This window comes from Homarus americanus, unplaced genomic scaffold (genome assembly GCF_018991925.1).
Source record: "Homarus americanus isolate GMGI-L3 unplaced genomic scaffold, GMGI_Hamer_2.0 scaffold43349, whole genome shotgun sequence".
Classification (NCBI taxonomy): domain Eukaryota; kingdom Metazoa; phylum Arthropoda; class Malacostraca; order Decapoda; family Nephropidae; genus Homarus; species Homarus americanus.
In genome coordinates this window covers 49,689-62,361 of record NW_024739064.1, presented here as the reverse complement: position 1 = coordinate 62,361, position 12,673 = coordinate 49,689, and the positions used below count along the sequence as shown (strand labels likewise).

Below are 12,673 nucleotides of genomic sequence, written 5' to 3'. Positions count from 1 at the left end.
TTACTTGTTCGAAGATAGTGAGTTTTTTTTTATCTTGATCTGTAGCTGTGACCTTTGTTTGACCTCGTGTGACCTTTACTGTGTTAGGATAGTTTTGTTCTTAGGTAACGTTCAGATTGAAAATATTTCGAGTGGTGGGCCGTGGTCGCCAACCCTCAGACCTAAAGATAGCATAAAAGATTCAGACTAATTGTCGATTTTTTTTCGAAATTGCTCAACTTTATTTCGAGGTAGTTTATTCGCACGTGCACATTTACTTTTTATGTGTATATGTTTTGAGTTTGACACACACACACACACATACACACACACACACACACACACACACACACACACACACACACACCGATTTTAATTAAACAACGGATGGTCTCGATGTTTTCCAAAAATGAAACCATTTATTTTTTGGGGAAAAGGTAAATCAAAAGTCAGGTGCAAAGTTTCGAACCCAATGCAATTTAAATGGCTACTTTAATAGCTTCTACCTACACTACCTTCCTTGTGGTGTTTAATGCGTTATATAATACAAAAGAGTTATTTGACACTTCACTGACCATAAGTCGGATAAACAGGCCACACAGAGGGGAGGCGAGCTAGAGATGGGGGAGTAGAAGAGGTGGGGGAGGCTAGGTATAGAAGGGGGTAGAGGCAGGGTATAGGGGGGGAATAGGTAGGGGTAGAGGCTGGATAAAGGTAGGGTGGGGAGGAAGCTCATCATATTACATTTCAGTCACTTAATCCAACATTGTTTTTCATTTTAATCATATTTAATCAGGATGAGTTTGAATTATGTTATATCATTTGGTTATCAGTTGAAATTATAGTTATTGTTTAGTCTTTATAAGTTTTTGTTGATGGTAAGATGGATACTACAATAAAGTCACCAGTTTAGAAGATAAAATTATCACATGAAGATTAGAACCCCAGCTTTTATTTCATCTGTGGGACGTTAGGTTAGGTTAGATTAGGTTTGGTTAGGTTAGGTTAGATTTAGGGTGGTTAATCATAAGGTGAAATAATCTGTGGGGGTTCTAATCTTCATGTGATAAAAACTCTACATTTTACATACTTACGAAAAAACAATAATAATGTTGTCAAAATACCTGTAGAAAGGCGGCGATTATATCAAACTCACCACAAAACACATCAACAGAGAGCTTTAAGTAACAATGGTATTCGCAGCCTCACCTGAAATCGGAAAACTCGTTTAAAATTGTTTGGTTCACGTCAGGGGATTAAGCGATGTGGCCAAAACCTCATAACAGAGATAAACTATTTTACAACAAAGGTTCCAAAACAGCCTTCGGACCCATTGGCTCTGAAATATAACTGGAGAGAATATCCCAAAATACTGGGTCATATCTTACCTTTGGGAATAATTACACACGCCTGTACTTGATTGAGATACCTATTCCTTATCTTAATGAATGGAGGAAAAGCTTTCAAGTCCCTCAAGGCGTATAAATACTTCGTTCCTTCCTGGTGATGTCAAGACGTTGTATTTTCGTTCCCTGACAGACGATAACCAATACTGCTTTATCAGGGGAAGAATAATTGTCCCTTTTCAGAGATCGAGTCAGAAATATGACCAGCCTTGAGACGACCTGATAAAGTACACACTGTATACATGGCAAAAGGCACACTGTATACATGGGCTTAAGACACATTGTATACATGGGCTTAAGACACATTGTATACATGGGCTTAAGAGGCTCACATGTATAGCAAGATTATATAAGAAGTTCCAATGACTATCCTTGTATCTGTTCCATGAGTGTTGATTTGTTTGTTTTTAGTCTATTATTATCATTGTCTTAAACTATCCTAATTCTCTATAGACTAAATGAATCTTTTACTTCGTCATCTTTATTAACACTTTCATTACCTTGTATTTTATTTAGAACTTATGGGTAAAAGTTATCCTTAAAATAATTCATTCCCACCTAACACAAGTTGTCTGTATATGTGTATTTTCTTAAGTGAATATTAATAAAAAAAACTATAAAAGTAACTCATTCAAAATTTTAAAGTGGAGAAAATAATGAAAATATATTAAAAAGTAAAAAAAATATATATATATATCTCTAAAATTAAAAATAGGAAAAGTTAATATAAAGTTTGGTAATCTTGCCTGAAATGAAGAGTAGACTTTAAACTCCAAAACTCTTTTAAAAGATTATCCTCCTCTTCTGCGTCTGGTAGGCGATCCGGGAAGACAGTTTTCTGGATCCTTCACGGGACATCAGCTGAAGAAAATAACATTACCTAAATCTTATCCACTGAGTTTTAAAGACCATAATATTGACTAAATATTATAGAAACTGTCAAAAAGACCTGGATTTTTTGTAATAATTTTCTACCAACAAGTTGTCCATGTGATAAGATTGGTAATAGTCTAGATAAGGGACTCACAAGAAGGAACAACTTTAGGGAAAAATTCTGTTGAAGCAAACTTGTTTTTTATCTCTCAAATATAAAAAAAATGGTTGAAGGAATTATAACATTTGCTTCTTTTGTTTTCCTGGATTTTTTTATCCTGAACATGAACCTGTTATCAAATAATGTTTTACAGCATTTTTTATGTTATTTATTTTGTACTGTTCAGCATTTCATACCTGGACAGCATCTCATCATACCCACGGACGTTTGTTAGTGACCAATGATCAATGATGTAAGATAAATAATATAAACCACCTAACCTAACCTAACCTAGGGTGGGCATGCATTATATTAGGCAAGGTAGGTTAGTTAGGGTATTAGTTTAATATTAACAGTTGGCATGGAAAGTACTCTGGGAAGTATTCAGATGCTTAGTGTCAGGATCACTGGCTGGCTAACACGTTAACGGTTGAACCATATACCATCCGTGCATATTTACTCAACACAAATTACAGAGGAACAAAAGTAGAAAGATGCACTTCCTCCATCTTTCTCGTGATATTCCAGGGATAAGAATCAAATTTTCTTCTATAGAATATTTTCCTAAAGTTGCTTCATCTCACGAGTTGGTTATCTAAACTATTACCAAAAAAAATATTAACGTGGCAATGAGTGCTACAGTATTATTGTGTTTTCCTTGCCGCTGTACACTGTCTGTTCTTTTCGGTTTCTTCTGCACTTGTTACCGGTTTTTCTGCTGTTGTTTATGTTTCTGTTGGTGGTTTTGTTAATGAATATAATGTATAGGTTAGGTTAGGTTCTGCTATTATATTTATTTCATGTTCTCATTGTCAAGTCTTTCTGTTAAAGCTTCTACATTTGAAGTCGCAGCAGTATAACCTTCCTCTCGAGAATTTAGTCTTACCTCCAGCTCGAGATCTGAGATTTACTGAGCCGTCGGTTAATCGTGGTCCCGGGCCGCTGTGCCATTAGCTTATTACCTGCCGGGAGACTTAAGTAACAAGGGCAATGAAGGAACCGCTCTGGTACCTGAAGTTTGATCACCTCAGTAGTTTCTGCCATATTTCTCTCTTGATTCTGCCTCCTCACCCCCTCACCTCACTCCTACTCCTTACTCCCTCACCTCACTCCTACTCCTCACTCCCTCACCTCACTCCTACTCCTCACTCCCTCACCTCACTCCTCCTTCCTCACCTCCCTCACCTCACTCCTACTCCTCACTCCCTCACCTCACTCCTACTCCTCACCCCCTCACCTCACTCCTACTCCTCCTCCCTCACCTCACTCCTACTCCTCCTCCCTCACCTCAAACAGTCTCCTATTTCACATCCTCTAATACCTTCTGGTTCGATATTCAAAAGGTTCGCAGTTCGATCTCTTCAATCTCTTTCGTTTTGAAACTTTCGGGTATTTCTCAGTGTAGTCTTGTTCATTTCGTTGTCTGGAATGGCTCAGCAAATCCCAGTCTAACTTCCATCGGTAAAATCCAGTTTAACCCTCTCAGACAATATCTTGCTCGAACAGGTTCAATTCTTCGAAACGTTTTGTAGTTGACGATCCCTAGGGGTGTGTGTGTGTGTGTGCGCGCAGCTTCGATACCACCTGAATTGTGCTCACTTGAACCTCACATAAACAACACATACTGTACATCAAGATCTCACATAAATTATCCTGATACATCTATCCTGTGTTTTTTTTTTTTTTTACAATCCTCTTATCATTCCAGGTTCGGTGTGACTCATTGTCTCATTGCTCGCGTCTTGGTCTTCCTAAACATAGCTCAAATTCGTCAACTTTCGTCCACTTAAAGATGATCATTTTGTGAGAAGATTTTTGTACTGTTGATGATATATTACTGAACTTTTAACAACTGAGGAATCTTATGGGTTATTCTATTAGTTTACACATTAGTCAATAACAGTCGGGAGATACAACTCTGGTTAATTTATGTAAGAGATCTGTTTATTGTATAGAGTGTTCTTGGTCATACTCGTTTAGTGGTTCAGTTTATGGAGTGTATCAGCTTACTCAATGGTTCATTCTTACAGCTGTAAATGGGTACCTGACTACACGGTTGAGGAAGTGACGGCGGTTGAGTGCAGTACCGGCCATGCTGCCTCCTTGTGTGCTAAAGACTTGCTATCCACACTGCCCCTACCACTTATCATGCACACTTAACACCAGGTATTTTAAACTCATTTTTGGTGTAAAATAAACTTTTAAGGTCAATAAAACGTTTCCGAGAGAATAAAGAATGTATTAAAAAATATTTGGTTCAATTTTGTGTAATAAAGTAAAAATCTAACAGGTCAAATGGAGCACACATCCAATAAAACAGGTACACGTCACTTCTATAACACTGTGTCAGCATTTGGAAGGTTATAACAACGTGTCACAGAAAAACCAATATCTTCCATCCGTGAGTGAGTGACTGAGTCAGAGAGTGACAGCACAGAGTTGCTGGCCCAGCTTAATCTTGTTAAATTTAGTTGAATTTGCTCCAAGCTGGTATATGAAAGTCACATCTAAGTGGATTTGGTAACTTGTAGTGGCTTATCATTAAGGAATAAATTTCCTTCCTCCGTCAGTGAGTGTGTGAGTTAGTAAAAGAGTTATGTAAGTATTTGTTGAAGAAATTATAATTTATCTTTACCATAGTCCTTTGAAGAAGGTTAATGACAATGTGTGTTTAGTTTGAGACATTCGAGGAAAATCTAGATATTGGTCGTAAAATAATGCCTCTCTCTCTCTCTCTCTCTCTCTCTCTCTCTCTCTCTCTCTCTCTCTCTCTCCCCCCTTCCTTACACGATACGGACTTAAGGAAATATACTTTACCTTCCCTTGACACACACAAACCTCAACCAATTTTCTTCTCCTGAAACAGAAACTATCGAACCAATACATTACATTGAAGTATAAACCAATTAACGCCAAGCTTCTCAACCACATAGGCACAGTCAAATTGGCAATTATACCATAAAATGAAACTTATTTCTCTGTCATCTCACTTTTCTAGAGACACAAAACAGACATGAAGGGTTTGGTTAGGTTAGGTTAGGTTAGGTTATGAAGTCGTTCGAAATAAGGCAAACAGAGTATTGGGTTTTATATCTAGAAGTGTAAGTAACAAGAGTGCAGAGGTCTTATTGCAACTATATCTTGCGCTAGTCAGGCCGCACCTCGATTATGCGGTTCAGTTCTGGTGCCCTTATTATAGAATGGATATCAATTCACTGAGTCGGTGCAGCAAAGAATGACAAAAATGATTCCGGGACTTAGAAACCTTCCATATCAGGATAGGTTAATGAAACTTAACTTGCATTCCCTAGAAAGACGAAGAGTGCGGGGAGATATGATAGAAGTATTTAAGTGGGTGAAAGGAATCAATAAAGGGGATATAGAAAAAGTTCTTATAATATCCGAGCAGGATAGGACTCGGAGCAACGGATTCAAGTTGGATAAGTTTAGGTTTAGGAGGGAGATAGGAAGGAACTGGCTCATAAATACGGTGGTAGACGAGTAGAACAAGCTTAGCAACTTTGTAGTAAGTGCGGGAACGCTGGAAAGTTTCAAAAGGAGGCTAGATAGATTCATGGATGATAGAGAGTGGTAGTAACTCTCGACAGGAGCTGCCATGCACAGGCCAACCGGCCTATTGCAGACTCCTTATTTTCTTATGTTCTTGTGTTCTTATGACGTCAGTGGCTGTTGGCGAGGACGTGATGTAAACAAAGACGTGATGTAAACAAAGACGTGATGTAAACAAATAGAAATGAATAAATGAATGAATGAAGTCTGAATGAAATTAATGATTTGAGTGTGTGTGTGTGTGTGCGTGTGTGTGTGTGTGTGTGTTTATTTTTGTTCATGTTTGTTTGTTTGTATTTGTTTGTGTTGTTTTTTTCCTTTTGTTTGTTTATTTATTTGTTGTATATCCTTCCTTCATTTAGTCTAGGGGGAGGAAAAATAAGATAAGATACGACGAACTCTTGTCTCAGCAGCCATGAAGTAATATGAAACATCTTCTTCAGTTTTCTAGTCACTTGAGGAAAGTTTATATACAATGTTATTTTTTTTAAACCTTGTGAGTCTCTATGATTATATAGAACAAAGATTTATAAAAACTGAATATAAAATAGATGATTTATCGTGCTTACATTACTTGTGTTTACAGAGACAGGCAGACAAACAGACAGACAGACAGACACCCCACAAATACACTCGTCAATATTTTTATTTTACAATGAAAAAAAAAATCCCCATCCAACCCCATCCAGTAATCCTATACACTAAGTCATCTTACCTGCTGATGCTAAAACTTACACAGTGCCAAGATGAGGCACTTAACCCTCATGGCACCCAGCTGTGGCACCAACTCTTCATAAAAAAACCACACAATAAACCACTAAATCCCTACAACTAATACTTCACAAACATACAAACACACACTCATAATATCCCTAAGTAATAAAAATTTTACCTTTCTGAATATAATAATAAAATCACCTTTATATTAATTTACTCATTAAAAACAGGTAAAAAACTTAAAGATTAGAATATCCTTTGAACTTGTATGTCATATTCACTTCATCTCAGGTCCAGGAGAAGCTCGTTAATGAAGGAGGTTCCTGTGACGTACATTGGGTGGCCTCAGCTGCCAGGTATTATGTTATTGCTGGTGTAATTCGCAGGATTGGTGCGTCTAATTGGACCCCTAGCAATTACCTCCCAACGTTGATCATAGGAGGAAACTGTCCGTGGGTTTCTCTATCTCTCTGTCTCTCTCTGTTCTCTGTCTGTTTCTCTGTTCTCTTTCTGTTTCTCTGTCTCTCTCTCCGTCTCTTCCACCCATCCTCTATCGATTTCTCAACCTTGTTTCATCAATTTTTTTTCTCTCTCTCTCTCTCTCTCTCTCTCTCTCTCTCTTAATCTGTTTTACTATCATGGTTGGTGGGAAGAGAGATAATGGTGATAAAGTAATGGTAATGAGGCAAGGGAGGAGGTTGGTGTGGGGTGGAAGGGAGATTATGATGATGATGGTGGAAGAGGAGGAAAGAAAAATATGTTGAGGAGGGAAGGATGAGGTGTGAGGGAGAAAAAGGATAATGAGAGGAAGGGTAATGAAGAGAAGGAGAAGAGAAGAGAAGGAGGAGGAAAAGAAAGAAACACAACAAGAAAGGGGAGGAGGAGAAGGAGAGTTGGATGAATAAGTAAAAACAGATGGTGATAATATTGTAAAAAAAATCCATTAAAATTACTAATTATCAATAGTGTTCTTTTGTCGATACTAATGATGCTAATTATAAATACGAATATAAATAGGAAGAATAAATCAAAATATATTACCCCCCAAAAAAAATATTATTACCTCGTTAGGATTAATTAAATAGCGTTGAATAGTCTCTTCAGCATAGTTAACTCTTAATTAAATAGGAACGTCATCTATTTACATTATTGATATAGTCGTGAACTATGGCCAATATATTTAATAGTGTGTTGACTCTAATGCAATATCCTAACCCTAATCCTTTGATGTTATTTCACTTATTCATCATCACTATTTACGGACTGCTAGAGACTATTAAACCATTATACACAAAGAACTATAATATTATATAAGCTGTTAAATAACCTCATATATGGTATAACGAAACTCTGAAGATATATAGACATTTTATATAGGAAACTTTTTCTTTTTCTTATTTCTGTATTTTTTTTTTCATTTATTGTATTAACTCCTAATGTGTCCTGTTGTGTACGCGTTTTTAACATGTCTTGACCTTTGACACAGACAGACATAGAGCTATAATTCCCCGACTCACCCTGTCAGTCGATAAACAAATACTAATTATATCGACCCAATTATCCATAATTCACCAATACGAGTTACAGAGACACGAGAAGTTTCAAGGTACAAGTTGTTGATTATACTTCCCAATTAGACGTAAGTTGTTGATTATACTTCCCAATTCGACACAAATTATTTTTACCTCGCATATATCCACGACAAGAGGCTGTGAGAACATGTATTACAACAAAGTCATTCACGGTAGTCGTTTGGTAATTAGTGTACGTGGATGGCTGTGTCGTCCTATCGTGTGTGTGTGTGGTGATTGGTGTCCTCACTCGTGTGTACCATTTAGTTCCAGCTTGTGTGCGTGTTACTCTGATGTTGTTAGATGTTTATTGGTTAATATAATACAAATTAATCATGGTAGCTTGAAGACCTGCAGTGATGTGTTGTATTCACGATATCACTGGAAGATGACAAAAGGTTCATGTGACTTGACTTAGTCATTAATGAAGTAGTCTTGAAAGGTATTAAATATTTATGTTCTCGTTGTAACAATATTAAAGACAATAGGGATGAATAAATCAGTTGAATAATGATAGGGTACAGTGGATATTGTTTCATTATATGTATTAAATATTCTATATCTTGGATCAGTCGTCAGGGGAGAAGCGACACTGAGTTATAGGGAGAAATATTGTCTCTTGCTCATCTTGTTCGCAATGAATCAACTGGCAATGGTATTTCTAACTTGGTAACTCCGTCAATACTATTCCTGTAACTCGCCATAAATGTTATTGTATTAAACGAGACTTATAAAGGCAAGAGTTAGATATATACTTATTACATTACTCAAATAAATAAAAATACAAATTGGCTACAAACTTTTAAATCGTTGTTTCATGTTTCAAAAAGTTATCTGACAAATTTGAACACGATGGTCAAATATTAAGCTTGACCACGGGAGTCACAGGTCAGAGGACAGACCCACAATACACAAAACGCTACATTGGAAAGCGTAAATTTTCCGCCAATCCGCCATATATTGACACATTCTAAAAGTTGCAATATGTTGTAGCCAGAAGCGGTAGTTGGTTGCAATTTTAGGTATGCTGCATTATTTTTTCAATATTTTAAAAGCCTGTTTATCAGTTCTAAAATAGTCTCGCATTTTGAGGTCAGCAATCAGTCTTCCCTAATACTGGAATTAAACAAATAATAAGCACAGAGACGTTTTCCTGACGCGGCCATAATGTGGGCTAAAGTCACAGACCAAACAGCCAATAAAGCAACTGATCTCAAATTTGGTAAAAGTTTAACCAATCACAGGTCATCAATCACACGCGTACGGTGGCTGACGTGTTTGACGTAGACTTGTCCAAACAAACATAAATATCGTTTTGGCTAATGACGTGACCTTGATTATACTGAATGTTTACATATAGTTATTATTAATAATGATGCAGCTATTATAAGTAAATATATTAAACTCGTTAATAATTAATTTGGTGATTAATCTAAAATTAAAAATATGAGATTCAGTCAAAATTAATCAGAATTGTTATGGTCACTAGAAACAAACCATTTATTCCTCCGCCCAATAATATACCTTGAAACAAATCATGTATTCCTCCGCCCAATAAGATCACTAGAAACAAACCATGTATTCCTCCGCCCAATAAGATCACTAGAAACAAACCATGTATTCCTCCACCCAATAATACCCCTTGAAACAAACCATTTATTCCTCCGCCCAATAATATACCTTGAAACAAATCATGTATTCCTCCGCCCAATAATACTCCTTGAAACAAATCATGTATTCCTCCGCCCAATAATACTCCTTGAAACAAATCACGTATTCCTCCGCCCAATAATACCCCTTGAAACAAACCATGTATTCCTCCGCCCAATCAACATAGCCGAAACATATACGTCATACACCAAGTATTACATCATCAAAGTGAACTAAATTACATACATTAGTAATTAAGCCTAGATACATAATGAGCAAGCAGCATCACCTAAAATTATTACTGTGCCATCAAACATACGAATTAGGCTTTACAACAAATTAATACAACATATTATAACGTAAATCATTCTCAGTAACACGATACTATACGGAACAATTCTTTTTGATAATTTATTAGATAATTAAAAAATAACAATTCCTACACCACAAAATATTCAAATTATAACATTATTTGATATTAATACATTTTTAGTTAGCATATACTTTAACGTCATTCTTATAGATACTCAATATGTTTTTATCAATTTGTTTTAGTTAATGACAGACGATTTTACTCGGCGTAGAGAGGACCCTTGTGTATTCAATCATCAGGTGAAATAAGCTGGAGGAGTTAATCTTCAGGTGAACTCAAATCACTAATTGAATATAATAATCATATAAATATACCAAATAACAATATTACCTAACACGGAAATTTCACCCCCTTTTTGGTTACGAGTTTAAATGGCTTATCTGGCTTATGCAATTGCACTCCTTCCTCACGTCATCAACTTTGTTAAATTGAAAATGTCGCTCAAGGTTGCAAGGGCAGACTAAACGTGGAGCTCTCTGGCAGATAAGTGTACAGTGGGTTTGTGTAGGTGAAGTGCTTATCTATGTGTCTTGTCTTGTTCCTTCAGTAGAGGCAGTCCATTGTGTGTGTGTGATCGCTACGGTAACTCTGGTTTTAGTTTTGACGTTAAAATGAGCCCAATTCTTGTTGTTTTATTGATAAGATTTCTAACTTACGTACAGTCATTTTGGTTTTCGTCATCTCTATAAATGTCTAAGAGGTGGTGATATTTTCTGGTGCTGAGAAAATAAACACTGATATAAAAGGAAGGGTGTGGTACCTTATTCACAAGAGATTTATAGATAGAATTTGTTGAGCTGATATACTGTACCTGGGTTAATTAACAAGGCAGGTGTTTAAATTAACCGATGATAACAATGAGTATCAGATAATTATACTGTTCGTCCTGATGAAGACAAAATAATTTAAGAATGAAAAATATAGATATATACACAGAAGAAAAATTTATAAAAGTATAGAAACTTTTCGATATCATTTTATACCGTGTAAAAAAAAAACTTGCCTAACTCCCCGCGACGCTTGCTGCTCATCCTTGTCTTATGGGTCTTGGTGTTCGTCAAGACCTCGTTCTCACCCTTCACTATCCTCGTCTTGTGACTCGTCTTCAGGTTGATGAGGAGGAGAAGATCCTGTCTCATTCACATTGACGACCTCGGGCGCGAGAGGAGGCTGAGGTGAATGAACACGAAAACCTGAAATTCCGACAATTCTCGCATGGATATTATTCAGCTGTCTCCTGAGATTTTGGTCAGGGAGTAAAATCAGACTTGCTAAAATGGAGAGAGAATTCTCTAAGTTCACTCGGCTGTTCATCAAAGAGGACCGTCAGACTCTGCCACTTCACCAGGAGGTATGAGAGAGTCTTCCAACGACTTCAGTAATATATCTGATCTTGGGGCCCTGAAGTAGGCGCTACAAGTCCGTCCTCGCCTTGATGTAGGGAGTGTGGAGGGTCAATAGCTAAACTTACCTCCTCACACCAGCTGCTTGTGTTGCTCGAGGAATTCACTATCTTGGTCGGGTTAAAGTGACACGAATATCCCTGCAACAAATATCAACCTTGGACGAAATTATGCAACACGTATTATATTTTCTTATAGAGAAATACAATATTTTAAATAATTTGAAAGGTAATACAAAACTTATAAAGTCAATTACGAGTTACAGAGGATAAATATTATAATCTTACACACAATAGGAGTCACCATCTCGACCTTATCTCGGCTTAAGGTATAACTTGACCATTGCCACACCAACCTATCCCCATCCTCTGTCTCTCCTTTATAAGTGTGAAAAAAAATATACCATGGAGACTCTCGCCATGTACATTATATCCAAGGCAGAAGTGTTCCCGGGAGGAGTTAGAGAGTCTAACATTTAGCCTCTTACAGAAAGCATAGCGCATGAAGTCTCCAGTAACGAGTCAGGGAAGCGGATAATGTGTCGGAGTGTGAATGTGTGAATGTAATTTACATAACATTAGCGGCGGTCTACATGGTGGGTGCCTCGTCCTTCCCTCCCTCCATCCCTCTCCCTCCTCCCTCTCCCCCCTCCCTCTCTCCCTCCCCCTCCCCTTCCCCTTCCCCTTCCCCACCGTCAGGAATGAGAAACGGCAGTGTGAGTATTACGTGATAATTGGTGTTGCTGTTGCTGTTAGTATTGTTCCAACTACTGTACCACCTGTGTTACTTGTGTGTTAGTCTCCACGTCTATTGTTTATGTTGTTCCACCTACCAACACTCTTATTGTTCCACCTACCATCACTGTTATTGTTCCACCTACCATCACTGTTATTGTTCCACCTACCATCACTGTTATTGTTCCACCTACCAACACTGTTATTGTTCCACCTACCAACACTGTTATTGTTCCA

The 12,673-nt window shown here is 37.2% G+C and overlaps 1 long non-coding RNA gene across 3 annotated transcripts in view; it reads left to right on the top strand.

Moving 5' to 3' along the window:
• LOC121874415 overlaps positions 1-12,673 on the top strand; it is a 145,225-nt gene that overhangs the window by 85,275 nt on the left and 47,277 nt on the right. For 2 of the 3 annotated variants that reach the window (XR_006090413.1, XR_006090411.1), the window contains exons 3-4: positions 4,127-4,221; positions 4,449-4,584. This is a non-coding gene — a long non-coding RNA (uncharacterized LOC121874415). The remainder of the gene's footprint in view (positions 1-4,126; positions 4,222-4,448; positions 4,585-12,673) is intronic. The other variant, XR_006090412.1, reaches the window with a different exon arrangement.